Consider the following 15,159-nt stretch of genomic DNA (forward strand, 5'->3'; position numbering starts at 1 on the left):
CTTGTGATGTCTTGACCAGGTTACCTAATTTCGCCCCACCTCAGTTTCCCCATTTGTAAAGTAGAGCTGATAACATTTCTTGCTTCAGAAAGTTGTTATGAGGATTATGCCAGGCATTTAGGACAATGCCTAGCATACAGGAATCACTGTAGGAGCCAAGGTGAATGTCTGTTGTGACTTGTTCCACATAACACAAATGGAATTGCCTAGGGTACAGCACTATTTGCGAAGTCAGTTTGGACACCTGGAGTTAGATGCCTCCTGCACTGAACTCTCTGTACCCACAGTGGTTCTTTATGTACACACTAATTTCCTCGGACCTTCACTAATCTAGTTCCCGATTGTGTCTTATCTTTGTGTTCTCAAAACCTAGCACCGTGATGTCCACACTAAATATTGAATGTCTTTAGAAACAGGCTACAACACTTATTGTGTATAGACAATGCATGTTGTTCGTGTTAGGTTGTCTTCAGTTTCTTCCCCCAACCACACACAGAAAATGTACTCATTAGATAGATTTTGGGAAAGAAGGACACATTCTACCTCAAACATTGAAAGGTATGAATAAATCCACATTCCATATCTTATTTTTAATAAAATTATTAGGATTCTAGCAAGTAAAATTATATCACTCACTGGAATGACTTTGCCTATTTAAAGACACATTTCCATCATTCCAATTTGAGCTACTAAGAAAACTAAGCAGAAGCTATTGACCCAGCTATATCTATGCTGCTAAGAGTAAAACTCTCTATACTTACAGCTCACAGCTTACTTTGTGGGTAGCAGGACTCCACAGGAAACAATAAGGGCATCAACAACACAGAACTTACAGGCCTGGAGTCTTGGCTTCTGGGTCAGGTGACCTCGGGGAAGTCACTTCACCTTCCCAGGTCTGATTTCCTTATTTGCCGAGCTAAAATAAGGCTGACAAACCGGTCTACAATTCATCAAGCTATAGAAGCACAGCAAAGACCCCTGAAAAATTCTGCCCTATTGTGAAATGGACAGTTAGCAAGGAACTAGCAAGTTGATGTCTGTAATTAAACCAGTAACTGAAGCTTATTTCTGTTGAAGTTTCTAGATGCTTCCAAGACGGTGCTGTCTACCTAAATTTTTCTAAACAACTCCAAGTCATCCTTAAAGTGTTTGCCGAATGGACATTCTCAGGCAAAGTCGTTTCCAAGCCCCTTCGGCTCAGCGCTGCACGGCAGATCACTGCCTTCTCGAATCAAAGGGGGTTCCCTGCAGAGTTTGTTTACACCATTAAATTTCCTCCAATGTAAAGCCAGGAGAATTTTTCCAGGTGTTCGAATTCCTAGAGGGTGGGGAAAGTGCCGAGCTCTATATTAGAGCAATACCACGCTAGAGTGAAACACAAAGAACCTTTTTTATGGTGTTGCCCCCTCTGGAGATCTCTATTTAGGGGCTGCCTTGGCAGGGCCCACCAGACCGTCTGTCACTCTCCGGTGACACCGGCTGCCGGCGGAGGGCGGTCCCCGAGGCTCTCGTGCTGGCGGCAGCCCCGCGCTGGCCCCGGGCAAGCCTTGATCCGCCCTGCGCCACGTGGAAGGTGCCTGGACACGGGCTCAGCCGCAGGGGCCCCTAGTACCTCCATCGGGTCTCGTCCCCTACGGCGGGGTCAGAGGGCAAGGCACCGGCCAACCTCCTCCAGGAGCTCTGTTTAAATGAGAGGCAAAAGAAATTCCAAGGAGAGCCACAGGTTGAAATTGGAGCGAAAGCCTGAGCTTCCCCGAGCCAGGTGAAGAGAGCTGGCAAGGTCACCCACTCAGTCACCAGGTGGTGCATTTAATTTAAAAGGAGTGTTAACCTTGTTTATACAAAATAACACCAATATGCAGAGAAGCAGTAAATCCATTGTCGTTAAACAGCGGGGAGCCGCTGGCTCTGGCAGCCTGCCCACCGGCGACGGTGAACCGGGCTGGCACCGAGCAGGGAGCCGGGCCTGCCAGCCTGTCCGCCTCGCGAGAGGAGGCCCGGGCTCGCCCTCTCTGCCCTCCAGATGACTCTTTGCATTCTTGTCAAATATATTTAGAACAAGAGGTGTCCACTTAAAGAGAAACATTTGTTAATCACTTAAATGCAGGCGCTTGGCAGCCCTCCAGTTTCACCTTTATAAATATGTAGGATCGGTTTCCAGCTAAGCAGGGAACTCCGCAGCAAGTTCCCTTTTTCTCCGCGTCCCCTCGAATTGACCCAAGGTGAATGTCCCTAGCACCTTATTAATTTTCTATCCCAGTGGGCTTTCCGGAGTTAATGCCAGTCTTCTATCTGAAAGTTGATGGAGATAAATAAATGATGCACCACGGAGGGAGGAAGAGAGAGAGAATAAGAGGAGTGTTTCTTTAAGTAAGGGACAGATTAAAGTTAAAATTCCTGTTGACGGAGGCGCTGGTGTCGACATCCTCCTTGTTTACCAGCAGCTGTCCCTGTTAATGACACTCTGATAAGGTTCGGAGGCTGCCCTGCGGTAGTAGGGGGGAAGAAGATAAAGAGGCCTCTGTTTAAATACTCCGGGCCTCGACCCCAATCTTTTTAACTTCCCTTCCTCAAAGAATGAGTGAAACTGTTCAGAAGGGGCAAACCCTGGGTGCAGAGATTTTTGCCCCGGAAATTTTGAGTTCACAGCATAAAAACTCCGTAGAGCTGATGCCTATTCCAGGAGTGGAAACTCAGGGGTGGGGGTGGGGGACACAAAAGGCAGCTGGTCTGCAAGGTGAGGAGGTCTGCAGGAGGCCAGAGGAGAACTCTTCCTTTTGTTTTAAAAACACTGACACTTCCTTGCCCTCCCCGCTCCCAGTCCCACCCCAAACAAGTCTTACAGAGGTAACTAAATATGTTAGGGACAAGGTTACAGAATTAAGGTTCTTTGAAGACCAATGTATCCTTACCATGAACCACATGAAAATCACTTTGAATACTTGGAACACTCTCCCTCATGAGGTTCTCAGGTTGTTGGGGACCTTGCCCCGCATCCAGGCTAAAACTTTGAATGTGCAGCTGAGAAAGCAGTTCCAGTAGGTGAAGGGACCTGCCTAAAATCACTTAGTAAGTTTAGTGGCAGGAGGGGACTGGAACCCAGTCCCCTGTCCAACGTTCTTTTCAGACAGACAAATAGATGTGAAATACTTTATATTTCATATAATACATATAGATACAAATTTATACATTTTTTAAATTTCTTCCTCCCATCCTGAGATAGCAGGCAGACGGCAGCAGCTATCTAGTCTCTTTCACATTGAAAAAAAGCCAGCGCTCTCACTTGGCTCAAGTCCCAGACTGGTAGATGCTTGGGCTTCCCTCAAGACCCACCTCCGCCCCGATTATTTCATGAATACAATTCACTTAAAGATCAACAAACGTGGAATCCCATAATCTTATTCATGCTCTAACCGGTCAGGCAGACATGCCTCCAATAAAGCAAGCACAGAGGACAAATATTTTTCTGACGATGGAAAATGAAGATGGTGTGAAACAAATGATCTTGCAATTTTTTGCACCTCTGTTTTGTCACCTAAAGCATGTCCTTTATTCATCTCAAAAGATTTGGGGAGGGAAAAAACTAAATTAAAAGGCAGGCAAAGTATTTTGAGTTCACATGCTCAGAAGAAAGATGCTGACATTTTTGATCCATGTAATTTTCTCTGGAAAGTTCTTTATAATGTTTTTAAAGATCAACGACTATCATGTACTTTCCAGTGGCTTACAATAACACAAGTTCATCATTTATATTCCAAATGGTAGTGACTCCACAACTTTCTCTTTATATATAGTAAGGTATATAGAATTATTCTCTCTACAAAATTTTAATTTAGCTTATAATCTGTTTATGGCAATTTGTTAACTACCAATTGTTATGGGTTGAATTGTGTTCCCCCAAAATTCATATGCTGAATTTCTAACCCCCCAGTTATAAGAGCTTATTTAGAGATAGGATCTTGGCAGATGTAATCAAATTAAAAGAAGTTCACCAAGGTGTACCCTAATCCAATATGATTGCTGTTTTCATAAAAAGGGGAAATTTAGAAACAGAGATATGTATGCATTGATGATATAAAGAGATGTAGGGAGAAAGCCACCATCTTCAAGTCAAGGACAGAGGCCTCCAGCGGCTCCCTTCCTCACAGCCATCAGGAGAAACCAACCCTGCCGACACCTTAAATGTGACTTACATCCGCCAGAACTTTAAAACAATGAATTTATGTTGTTGAAGCCATCCAGGCTGTGGTACTTGGTTATGTGAGAACCTTAGCATACCAGCCAATTTTAGCCACCTCAGTAACTTTAATATCCCCTCAGATCAATATTTCAAAAACATATGAAACCAAATTAAATGGCTTAAAATTATGTTTAAAGTGTCCTGTGCAATGGGAAGGCAAAAGGAACTAGTATGTATTGTGCACCCATCATATCCTGGGCAGAATTTGGAGAACTTGATATATTTTTGTGGATTTCACATGTATAAACCACTCTTTCAACAATAAAATTTTATCTAATTCAATAGAAACACATCTTGTGCAGTAAGAACATTTACAGTAAACATGAGTAATTTAAATGAGTACCAATTAAGGGGATTGCACCTTGCTTAGTATATTTCATCAAATTATACATCGTAAGAGGTGGAATCTTCTCTACATTATGAGCAATGGTACTTGTTGATTTCTTCTCCATCACTTCACCCACATTTTTTGATGTATCATATAATTGATGGTTGAAAAGTTTATAGTAGGTTTTGTCAAGGACCCAATTGTGAACAGAGATTATAAATAAGCACAGTCAATCAAGAAGATTTATCAAGTAGGCGCTCTGTATACAGCACTAGAAGGAGAAGGGGAGGTTGCAGAAGCCACACTGCCTGGTTTGGGCTACATAAGAGTCTAATTGGTGAGAACAGCTATAAGCAAGTCAAGAAGGCAAATTAATAATATGCTTTGGAGCAATATCTCAGCAGTGCAAAAGAAAAGGAACTCAAGATAGGGGGCCATAGATCCCTGTGTGCCAGTAATAGTCCCAGTTTACACTCACTGTCTCTGCTTAATTGTTAAGAGTGATTTTTTCATTCCCCAAAATGTCTGAGGTTGGTTGAAAAAGTCTGGGGTCACTATACCTCCGGACTTCTCAACCTCCACACTACTAAAGTTTGAAGATGGATGATTCTTTGTTATGGGGTCTGTCCTATGCACTGCAGGGTACTTGGCAGTATCCCTAACCTCCACTCATGAGATGCCACAAGCAACGCCCTCTCTCCTTTGTGACAACCAAAAATATCCCCAGACATTGCCAAATGTCCCCTCAAGGCAAAACCACCCCCAGTTGATGACCACTGTATAGGAATGATGATTACATCATGGAAAACTATCTTTAGAAGATTAGATTTCAGCATCTGTAGATAAAGAACCTGAACTGCCTGAAAAAGGAGGATTTTTTTTTTTTTTTTTTTTTTTTTTTGGTGTTGTTGAGATGGAGTTTCGCTCTTGTTGCCCAGGCTGGAGTGCAATGGTGCCATCTCGGCTCACCGCAACCTCTGCCTCCCAGGCTCAAGTGATTCTCCTGCCTCAGCCTCCCTAGTAGCTGGGATTACAGGCATGTGCCACCATGCCCGGCTCATTTTGTATTTTTAGTAGAGACGGGGTTTCTCCATGTTGGTCAGGCTGGTCTCAAACTCCCAACCTCAGGGGATCTGCCCACCTTGGCCTCCCAAAGTGCTGGGATTACAGGCATCAGCCACCGTGCCTAGCCAAAAGGAGAACATTTTCTATATAAAAGTATGAAAGTAGAAAACAGCAAGTTGAAGTCAGAAGTACAAGGGATGGCAGTAACCACGAATAAAGATTGGGGAGTTAAACAAGTTAACCAACCGGTTTACCGAGCTAAAGCTATGTTGATGTACCCCACAAGAACACTTAAAAATAATAAATTACTAAAATCTCTAATTTCTGGGGCATCCACAGTCCTTGGCACAGTGTGTTAAATTAGACTATTTACATTGCTTAGCTTCTTAATATATAGAGAGGAAGAGAGTGACGCCCTGCGCAATTGTTTTCTGAAAGAAGAAGAGTAGATAGGAGCAGTAATAATAATAGCAGCAGCTATTTATTTGGAGTCTCTTACAACCAAGACTTTTTATAGACATTATCATTATCTGGTTTAATCCCCTGAAGACTTTTTTTCTTTTTTGAGATGGAGTCTTGCTCTGTTGCCCAGGCTGGAATGCAGTGGCGCAATGTTGGCTCACCACAGTCACCACAGCCTCCACCTCCTGGGTTCAAGCAATTCTCCTGCCTCAGCTTCCTGAGTAGCTGGGATTACAGGCATGGGCCACTACATCCAGCTAATTTTTGTATTTTTAGTAGAGACGGGGTTTCATCATGTTGGTCAGGCTGGTCTTGAACTCCTGACCTCGTGATCCACCCACCTCAGTCTCCCAAAGTGCTGGGATCACAGGCGTGAGCCACCATGCCCAGCCATCCCTTGAAGACTTTTGCAAGACCAGTACTAACTTCTCTGGGCTTCAGTTTCCTAAGCTGCGACATGGGTAAAGGTAGGTGGTGTCATGCATCTATTATGCGTCAGGGCCATGACTTGAACCCAGGTCCAGCTCCCCTAAGCCTGTGTGAGTTTCCCTTGCCTCACTGCACTGGCTGGCAGAAGAGCAAGCAGAGAAGATTTCACATAAAAAGAGAACACAACCAATTTAAGAACATAGTAAACATGATCATTCTTCATACAGACTCTGAAACATGGGGAGGTGGGTAAGGCTTTTGTTGTTTTATTTCAAATTAACCTTTAATGACTGAGGGTGTCCTTATTTATCAAAATGAAGTAAGCTTTGTCTGGTGTCTTTCATTTACCGTTAGGTGATCATTTTGGATTAGGGGTCTCCAGATGTGTTGATGTTTAGTAGAAGTATATCAATATGATTCTGATGCTGGCTAGGGCAAATTCTCCAAAATGAAGAGTTAAATGCTTAATTTTTGTTTCAGACTCTCCCAGGTCAGGATATTCAATATCCAAAGGCACAATCTCCTCCCATCTTGTTTCATTCTTAGTCCTTCTTTTACTCAGTAAATTTAGCTCACACATGTGGCTGGAAGGAAGTTATTTGGTTGCAAGGAGATTTCCATGAAGACGTGAGCAGTATCAATTATTACCATCACTTGTTACTTTCTTTGCCGCACTAAGCTAAATGGGGAAAGACAAAATACTCACAGCGCCAGGCTAGTGGGAAAAAAAAGAAATTCAGTAAAATGTAGTCATGTGTGATTTGTACCAAAAATAATTATTGCTAGTCAAGGCGGCTCAGGTCTGTAATCTCAGAACTTTGGGAGGCTGAGGCCAGAGGATCACTTTAGCCCAGGAGTTCAAGACGAGCCTGGGTGCCATAGGGAGACCCCAGTCTCTACAAAATAACAAACAATTAGCCTTGCATGGTGGTGCATGCCTATAGTCCTTGTTATTTAGGAGGCTGAAGCAGGAGGATCACTTGAGCCTGAGAGGTCAAGGCTGCAGTAAGCCATGATTGCGCCACTGCACTCCAGCCTGCGCAACAGAATGCGACCCTGTCTCAAAAACAACACAAACAAAAATTATTATTTAGACATCCACAGAGAGAAGTAGGATTTAAGCCAGGTCAAAATATATGCTTTTTGTCTATCCGCATTAGAGCAGTATGGTGCTTTACATCTGCTATTTTATTATATCAACACCCAAACCTAGAGACAGAAGATATATTATAACCCCTCTAACTTAGGTGAAGAAAGAGAGCATCAAGGGAAATTAAATAACCTGCCCAAGGTCGAATGGCTAGGAAGTAATGTGGCCATGATTCAAACCCAGGTCTACTTGATTTCAAAGCCTGTAGTCTTTCCACTGACAAAAGTAATTCAATAAAAATTTAGCCATATAATTTAAGGAAGTGAGGAGATTAAACTTCCAGCCTATCCCAGAGAAGACAAGGTAAACCCCAGGTCAGTAGAGAGGTACTGAAGGCTTTCGGGCTCCCAGGATGCAGTTTATGTCAGCACCCTGCAGCCCACTAAATGGCATCCCTCCCAGAAGAGCAGCAGTTGAACATCACCTTGTCTGAAGGACTTAACAACCATCCGTTTCCAACCCTTGGGAGGTAAACATTAAGCTAGATGGTGGCTTTAAATGATGTTTTCCAACATAGATGATATTGCAGAAAGTGCAAGAAGAGGCAGATAAATTCACTGGGATCTGAGCACAGTCTTTTCATTTTGGGGTGCTGCTGTATCATTTGCCAGGCATCTCACAGAGAAGGGAACCTTCAGTGCTCCCCAGCTAGACACAGTCCTCGTCCTGGATAGAACATTCATCCATGCCTACTGAAGCCTTGTGGAAGGGTCCAGGAGAGCAAGCTGTGAGGAAGCAAGGAGGTTGGAGACTTTCACAGGCTGCCCTTGTGCTCTTCGTTCCTCTTGCTTTTCTAGTACTGTGAGAAGATGTGCAGTAGGAAGAAGGATCTGCTGGGTCCATTTCTACAAGGTAATCTGAGTGAGGGGGAGTACCAGGAGCAGGTGAAGGGAGCACATAAACTTTCAAATGTGTACAGGGGTCTATGTATCACTTCAACAAATACATCCAGCATCACTCAGATGCTTTACTGAACAAAACAAAGTGCTGTCCACCATGCAGCTTGTAATCTTGTAGGGCAAAAAGAAGACCTGGGAACAAATTTAGGAGGTCAGGGGATGATAAGAATGGGGGAGGTGCAATGTTCTGTAGTATTTTCACACAAGGGCTTTCCAAGGAAATGACGTAAGAACAGAAAACAAAACAAAGCACAGAAATGAGCCAGAACAATTTCTGGGGAAAGAATCTTCCTGAGAGAGGGAATCACAAGTGCCAATTCTCCAAAGGATGCCAATGTACTAATAGTAAAAGGATGGAGGGCAGAATAGAGACTATAGAAGGCCAATGAACTACAGAGAGTTCTATCTTATTAAGTCTGACTGGTGCATAGTATTACTTGCAGGAATATACCATATTCATTAATTCCTCTATTGACATACATTTAGCTTGTTTCCAGTTATTCACTCACAAGCTATAATGGTGTAGTTTTCTCTACTGTATATATAAGTGATGTGGTTTGGCTCTGTGTCTCTACCCGAGTCTCATCTTGAATTGTACTCCCCTAACTCCCACATGTTGTGGGAGGGATGCGGTGGGAAATAATTTTAATCAGTATGTGGTTTTAATCAGTATGTTCTGGTGGTAGCAAATAAGTCTCACGAGATCTGATGGTTTTGTAAGGGGTTTTCACTTTTACACCTTCCTCATTTTCTCTTGCTGCCACCATGTAAGATGTGCCTTTCACCTCATATCATGATTCTGAGGCCTCCCCAGCCAGGTGAAACTGTAAGTTCAATTAAACCTCTTTTCCTTCCCAGTCTCGGGTATGTCTTTGTCAGCAGTGTGAAAACAGACTAATACAATAAGGAAGTACAATTGCTGGTTATAGTGGATGAACATCTCCAGCTTTGTTACATATTATGGAGTCAGTCATTCTCCAGAGTGTCAGTTCTAATTTACAGCCCTTAAAGTGGTATATGAAGCTCCATTTTCCTCACATTTTCCCCAATATTTGGTGTTATTTGGTGTTATCAGAGTTTTTGTTTCGTTTTGTTTTGTTCGCCATTCTGATGCGTTGGAAACACTATCTTCATCATTTTAATTTGTATTTCCCTAATGTCAAAGCAAGGGAGAGGGATGAATTTTTTTTCAAACATTTATTGTTGCTTCAGGTTTCCTCTGTTGTGACTGGTCTTTCCTAACTTCTGCTCATTTTTCTCTTTGACTATTTGTCTTTGATAAACATGTAGAATTTCTACGTTCATAATATGAACTCTTTTGTAAGTATTAAAATATGTTTTCCCAGGATGTAGGATTTTAAAAATATTTTAGGGTATATGCAACCTAAGAAAAGAATTTTAATAGAAGAGATTACATTGAATTTAATCAAATTTATTAATTGACTTATGATTTATACTTTTTATATGTTTAAAAATTATTTCCTTTCATAATGTCATAAACATATTCTCTTCCTTTTCTGTCTAAGAATGTTAAAGGTTTGCTTCCAAATGTTAGTATCTGAAGTTTATTTTATTTATACATATATGATATCTATATCTACTTTTTTGTATGGAAAGCCCATTTCCCCCCACTGATCTGTAAGACTATCTCTTATCCATTCTCGTATCTCTGTAGGTCTGTTCCTGGAGTCTTTATTTCTCTACCAGTGTACCACCAGCACACTGTCTTGAATATGATCACTTTAACATCAGTCTCTAACTGCGCTGTGCTTTTTCTTTACTCTTCCTCTTCAAAATCACTAAGTTGAGCTATTTGGGGCTCTTGATTCTTCCAGATGAATTAACTAGTTCCACATGAACTGACTAGCTCTGTGAAGAAAAATCTCTATTGGGGTTTTAATTAAAGTTTTAGATTACTTTTGGGATTATTGATCTATTTAGGAAAATAAATCTTCCCATATATAAAATATCTAAGGCCAGGTACAGTGGCTCATGGCTATAATCCCAGCTCTTTGGGAGGCCAAGGCGGGCAGATTACCTGAGGTCAGGAGTTTGAGACCAGCCTTGTCAACATGGCAAGACCCAGTCTCTACTAAAAATACAAAAAAATTAGCCAGGCATGGTGGCGTGTGCCTGTAATCCCAGCTACTTGGGAGGCTGAGGCAGGAGAATCTCTTGAACCTGGGAAGCAGAGGTTGCACTGAGCTGAGGCCGCCCCACTGCATTCCATTCTGGGTGACAGAATGGAACTCCATCTCAAAAACAAAATAAAATATCTGTGTGTCATTTTGTGTCTTTTGACACTGTTGTACAATATTCTTCATACAGGGCATTCATTTCTCACATTTACTCATTGATACCTGGTGCTTATTGGGCACAGAAGCCTTTAAAGAATACATTTTCTAATTGATCATGCTGATATTTAGGGACACAATCAGGTACATGTATTGATACTTATATATCAACCTTATATCTATCAAGTTGCCAAAATTCATTGAAAATTTTTATTAAAAAATTATACTACCTGTAATCATGACAGTTTCTTCATTCCAATAATTATAGTTTATATTTCTTTTTTTGTGTGTATTGCACTGTCTAGGACCTAGACAGAGTAATAAGACAATGGAATTCATTGTCTTACTCTTCACCTTATAGAAAATGTTCCTGACACATCAGCATCAAATATGATTTTTCATTTTAAGTATTTGTAGATACTTTATCAAATTAAGAAAGTTCCTTTTTGTTTCCAAAAAGTCCAAGAAATTCTGATACAGTAACGGAAATCCAATTGCAATTCCCAGGCTAGCATCAGGCATGTAATAAGTGTGATCCATTTTCCATCAATAGAATGAAAAATGTGGATAATGCAATTGTCTAAATGTTTACAGAGTTTATAGAGGATATACTTGTTAACTTTCTTCTGTGGGCTAATACTTGGGATTTAGTAGTAGAATAATGTAAAATTTTCTCTAAAACAATCTCTTCGGGTTTAAATAATCTCTTTGAGCAGCGTCACAATAGTTTAGCTTTAGTCTTTTAGAGTAATGGAATTCTATCTCTTGCCTAACAAAAGTAATATTATTCTGAGAGTTCAAGATATAGAAAATTATATATTAGAAAATTCTTACAAAAATTATAAAACCAGCAGACCTATACTAAGTTCTGTTTCCAAATCTCTTATTCTAACAGCATTTCAGAAATAACTTGGGGATTAAAATGGCCTGTCAGGTTGACATCCACATTTCTAGATTAATTCACTTCACATGAATATATATTTTCAATAACTTTATTGAGAGTTGTAAAAATATTTACAAGACTTTATTTTGTCCTGGTTTTACTTTAACCACACTCACTTCTCTAAGGGTAAAAAATGATAGGTTTTAGCTAAATATAACTGAAACTTTAAAATGATACAGTTAAAGGTTTTCAGAAATGCAATGTAAGCTATCTGAAGGAGTGAGAGAGGATTATTGGATGTATATTCAGAAAATGCAAAGATTCAAAGAAATAGCTAAGAAAATAATGCACCCTCAGGAGGCTCAAGGATTAGAGCCAGACCCATGATGCTATTCTTTCTCTTTCTTTCTCCCTCTCTCTCTTTCTCTCTCCTTCCATTCATCCATCCTACTATCTCTCATCTTTGCTTCACTCTCTCAGCCTTTCTCTAGTAGTGCAGGAAACAGATGCTTTCAGGATAAATAGCTAATGCATGCGGGGCTTAAAACCTAGGTGATGGGTTGATAGGTACAGCAAACCACCATGGCACACATATCCCTATGTAACAAACCTGCACGTTCTGCACATGTATCCCGGAAGTCAAAGTAAAATTAAAAAGAAAATACATGCTCTGGAAAATGCTCAGGAAGTCCCCAAATCCACCCTCAGGTTTAATAATTTATTAGTAGGACTCAGAGAACTCAGAAAAGCCATTACACTCATGGTTACGATTTATCGCAGTGAAAGGGTACAGATTAGAATCAACAACGAGAGGAGGTGCATAGGCCCGGGTCTAGGACATACCAGGCATGGAGTTTCAGTTCCCTCTCAGCAGATAATGCGAACATGATATATTTCTCCCAGCAACGATATATAGCAATGCACACAGAATATTACCAACCAGGGAAACTCACCCAAGCTTTGTTGTCCAGAGTTGGGAGCTGGCCATTCGGACATTCTGTTCATCCACGTGACTACCCTTAGTCTCTAACCCCTCTAGAGCTTGAGTGGTACCACATGTGCCAAGGACCCCACCAAAAGTTACATTGTTAGCACAGACTATCTGGCATTGCTCAAGGCCTCAAGTAAACAAAGACACTCCTACAGGCAGAACATTCCAAGGGCTTAGAAATTACAGCCCTGCAGCTGGGGACAAAAGGGCCAAACCTCTTTAGGGCAAAGTTAATCCTTTACTGCACACGCTGGAGACTGAGGTCACATCCTTACCAACCCAGGAAAGAAGGATTGTTTTCCCTGATACTTGGAGTATAACAAACTCCAGGGAACAATTCTGATTGACCCAGCTTGGGCCACGTGCCCCTCTCTGCACCAATCACTGTGGCTCAGGGAATGAGGTAATATGATTGGTCCAACCTGTGTCATGCGCTCAGCTTCGAGGTCGGAGAACTGAACCAGTTACCAGAAGAATTTCATGTTTGTCAATGAAAATAACAGCAACTACAACAACAACAACCTTAGACAATTAAAAAAAAAAGGGGGCAATAAATCATTGTCTTGCTCTTCTTACTTTGAATTAAGTTCTGATTTCTAGATCAGGATATCTACAGATCTCAGGGAAGCAGATCTTAAGTTAACTAAGGATATCAGAAACATCCACTGAGCTCTTTCATATTTATATAATCGGTGGGAAAAATATAATTCAAAACAGCCAAGGGAGTGAGATTTTTATTTTTGAATGTTATTTTTTGCCATTCTGATTGTACCCCAAAGTTTTAAACATTTTTGTTTTGTATATGATGATTCCTACTTGATGTCATTACTTGTGATGAAAACAAGGATTAGGGATTTATTATTGCAACTCAAAAATATTATGAGTTTTAAGACAATAGGAAATTATTAGAAACTGGAGTTTTAAAAAAATGTTTGTTATCACAAATATCCTTTCATAACAATCATTTAAATTATTACACTCTGGTTTTCGTAAGCACTTTCTGAATATGAAAAAAGCTGGATAATGAGAAGTTTTATCAAACTTAAAAGAAATATGTCTTTAAAAGCAACTCATTGTTTATAAGCTAGCCAACTCCAGATATTCCTTAAAGTGATTACCCAATTAAATTCTGGTATTAGAGGTCACTGAGATTTTTTAAAATATTCCGGACTTGAAAAAATGTCCTAGATTTAACAGGCCAGTTCTGTGACACCTGTGATTTTAGCTGAGTTCACTGGGAAACTAGATGCAAAGTAAATATTAGCACATAAACAAAGTTACCTGTCAAGGTAATGTACTTGGCAAAATACGAACTGAATATAATAATGATTATAATTATATCACCTAATCTCATGACAAATCATATGCTTATTTCACAAATGTGAAAAATGCTGTGAAACAGCAGCACGCAGGTGGCCCTAGTGCCATAGACAGCATATGACTGTGGAGGGATTGGAATTCAGGTCTCACCCCAAAGCTGTATACTTAATCAATCCCCAGCCCATTAGGCAACCTGGAAAAGACAAGGTCACCTCATGAAATCATTACTGGCCTCAGTCTCCCACTCAATAATGGTTTTGCACTGCTCACTCCCAGCAATGCTGTTCATAAAGTAAACTTTTCTGTGATCACCAGTCTCTCATAATTTTCCATGGTTTGCTTACTGTGTGCCTCTAAACAGGTGAAAACTAGTGCCATGCCAGGGGTGGAGAGAAGGAAGAAAAGAAAATTACTGCACCTGAATAAGAGATAGTATGATCTCATCCAAATATCCTTTAAGTCTCAGTTCAAATCTTCCCTTCTTTCAGAGCCTTCCTGATGGTCCCAAAGCACATACTCTTGACTACATTGCCCAAGACCTACCAGGTTTTTGTTAGCAGACAGCTGGGATTCCTCCATCCACCGCTCCAAAATGCCTTCAAATGCTAAGCCTCATCTACCCCGAGATTGGCCAGTCCCCTGGCAGTACAACCATTACACAGATACAAACATAATCTATGGCCACTGTTCAATTTAGAGCTTGTTAGTAGTAAAGACATTTTTCTGATAACATTTTTTAAAACCATCTAGTTATTTGTACATTTTCAAGGAGTTGTATGTTTATTTTTCTTGGTTGCTTAAATTCAATTGTTCCTATTTATCTTAAAGAAAGACTAAATATTTTAAAATTTAGAATGACATAGCTGATATGGCTTAAATTCTTTTGCCTTGCCAAGTTTTTATTTTTTTAAATAAGGATACAGTTTGCAAATTTATTTTGGAAAGTCCAGTTGCCTCAGAAAGTAATTCTGCAGTAAAGTGGATTTTATAAAGCCTCTATTATTTTAGGCTATCTAATCCTTTTTCCAATACTCTGATGGTCATATGCACAAAAACAGAAAAATAAATAGGCCTGAGACATGTCAAAAATAAAACTTA

General features: G+C 40.5%; 1 long non-coding RNA gene across 1 annotated transcript in view; it reads right to left on the reverse strand.

Annotated features, from left to right (window-relative positions):
* The window catches only part of LOC135971653 (uncharacterized), a 121,203-nt gene extending 108,171 nt beyond the window's left edge, over positions 1-13,032 (reverse strand). The window contains exon 1 of the long non-coding RNA XR_010587901.2: positions 12,704-13,032. This is a non-coding gene — a long non-coding RNA (uncharacterized lncRNA). The remainder of the gene's footprint in view (positions 1-12,703) is intronic.
* Positions 13,033-15,159: the final 2,127 nt, after the last annotated feature.

This window comes from Macaca fascicularis, chromosome 7 (assembly GCF_037993035.2).
Source record: "Macaca fascicularis isolate 582-1 chromosome 7, T2T-MFA8v1.1".
Classification (NCBI taxonomy): domain Eukaryota; kingdom Metazoa; phylum Chordata; class Mammalia; order Primates; family Cercopithecidae; genus Macaca; species Macaca fascicularis.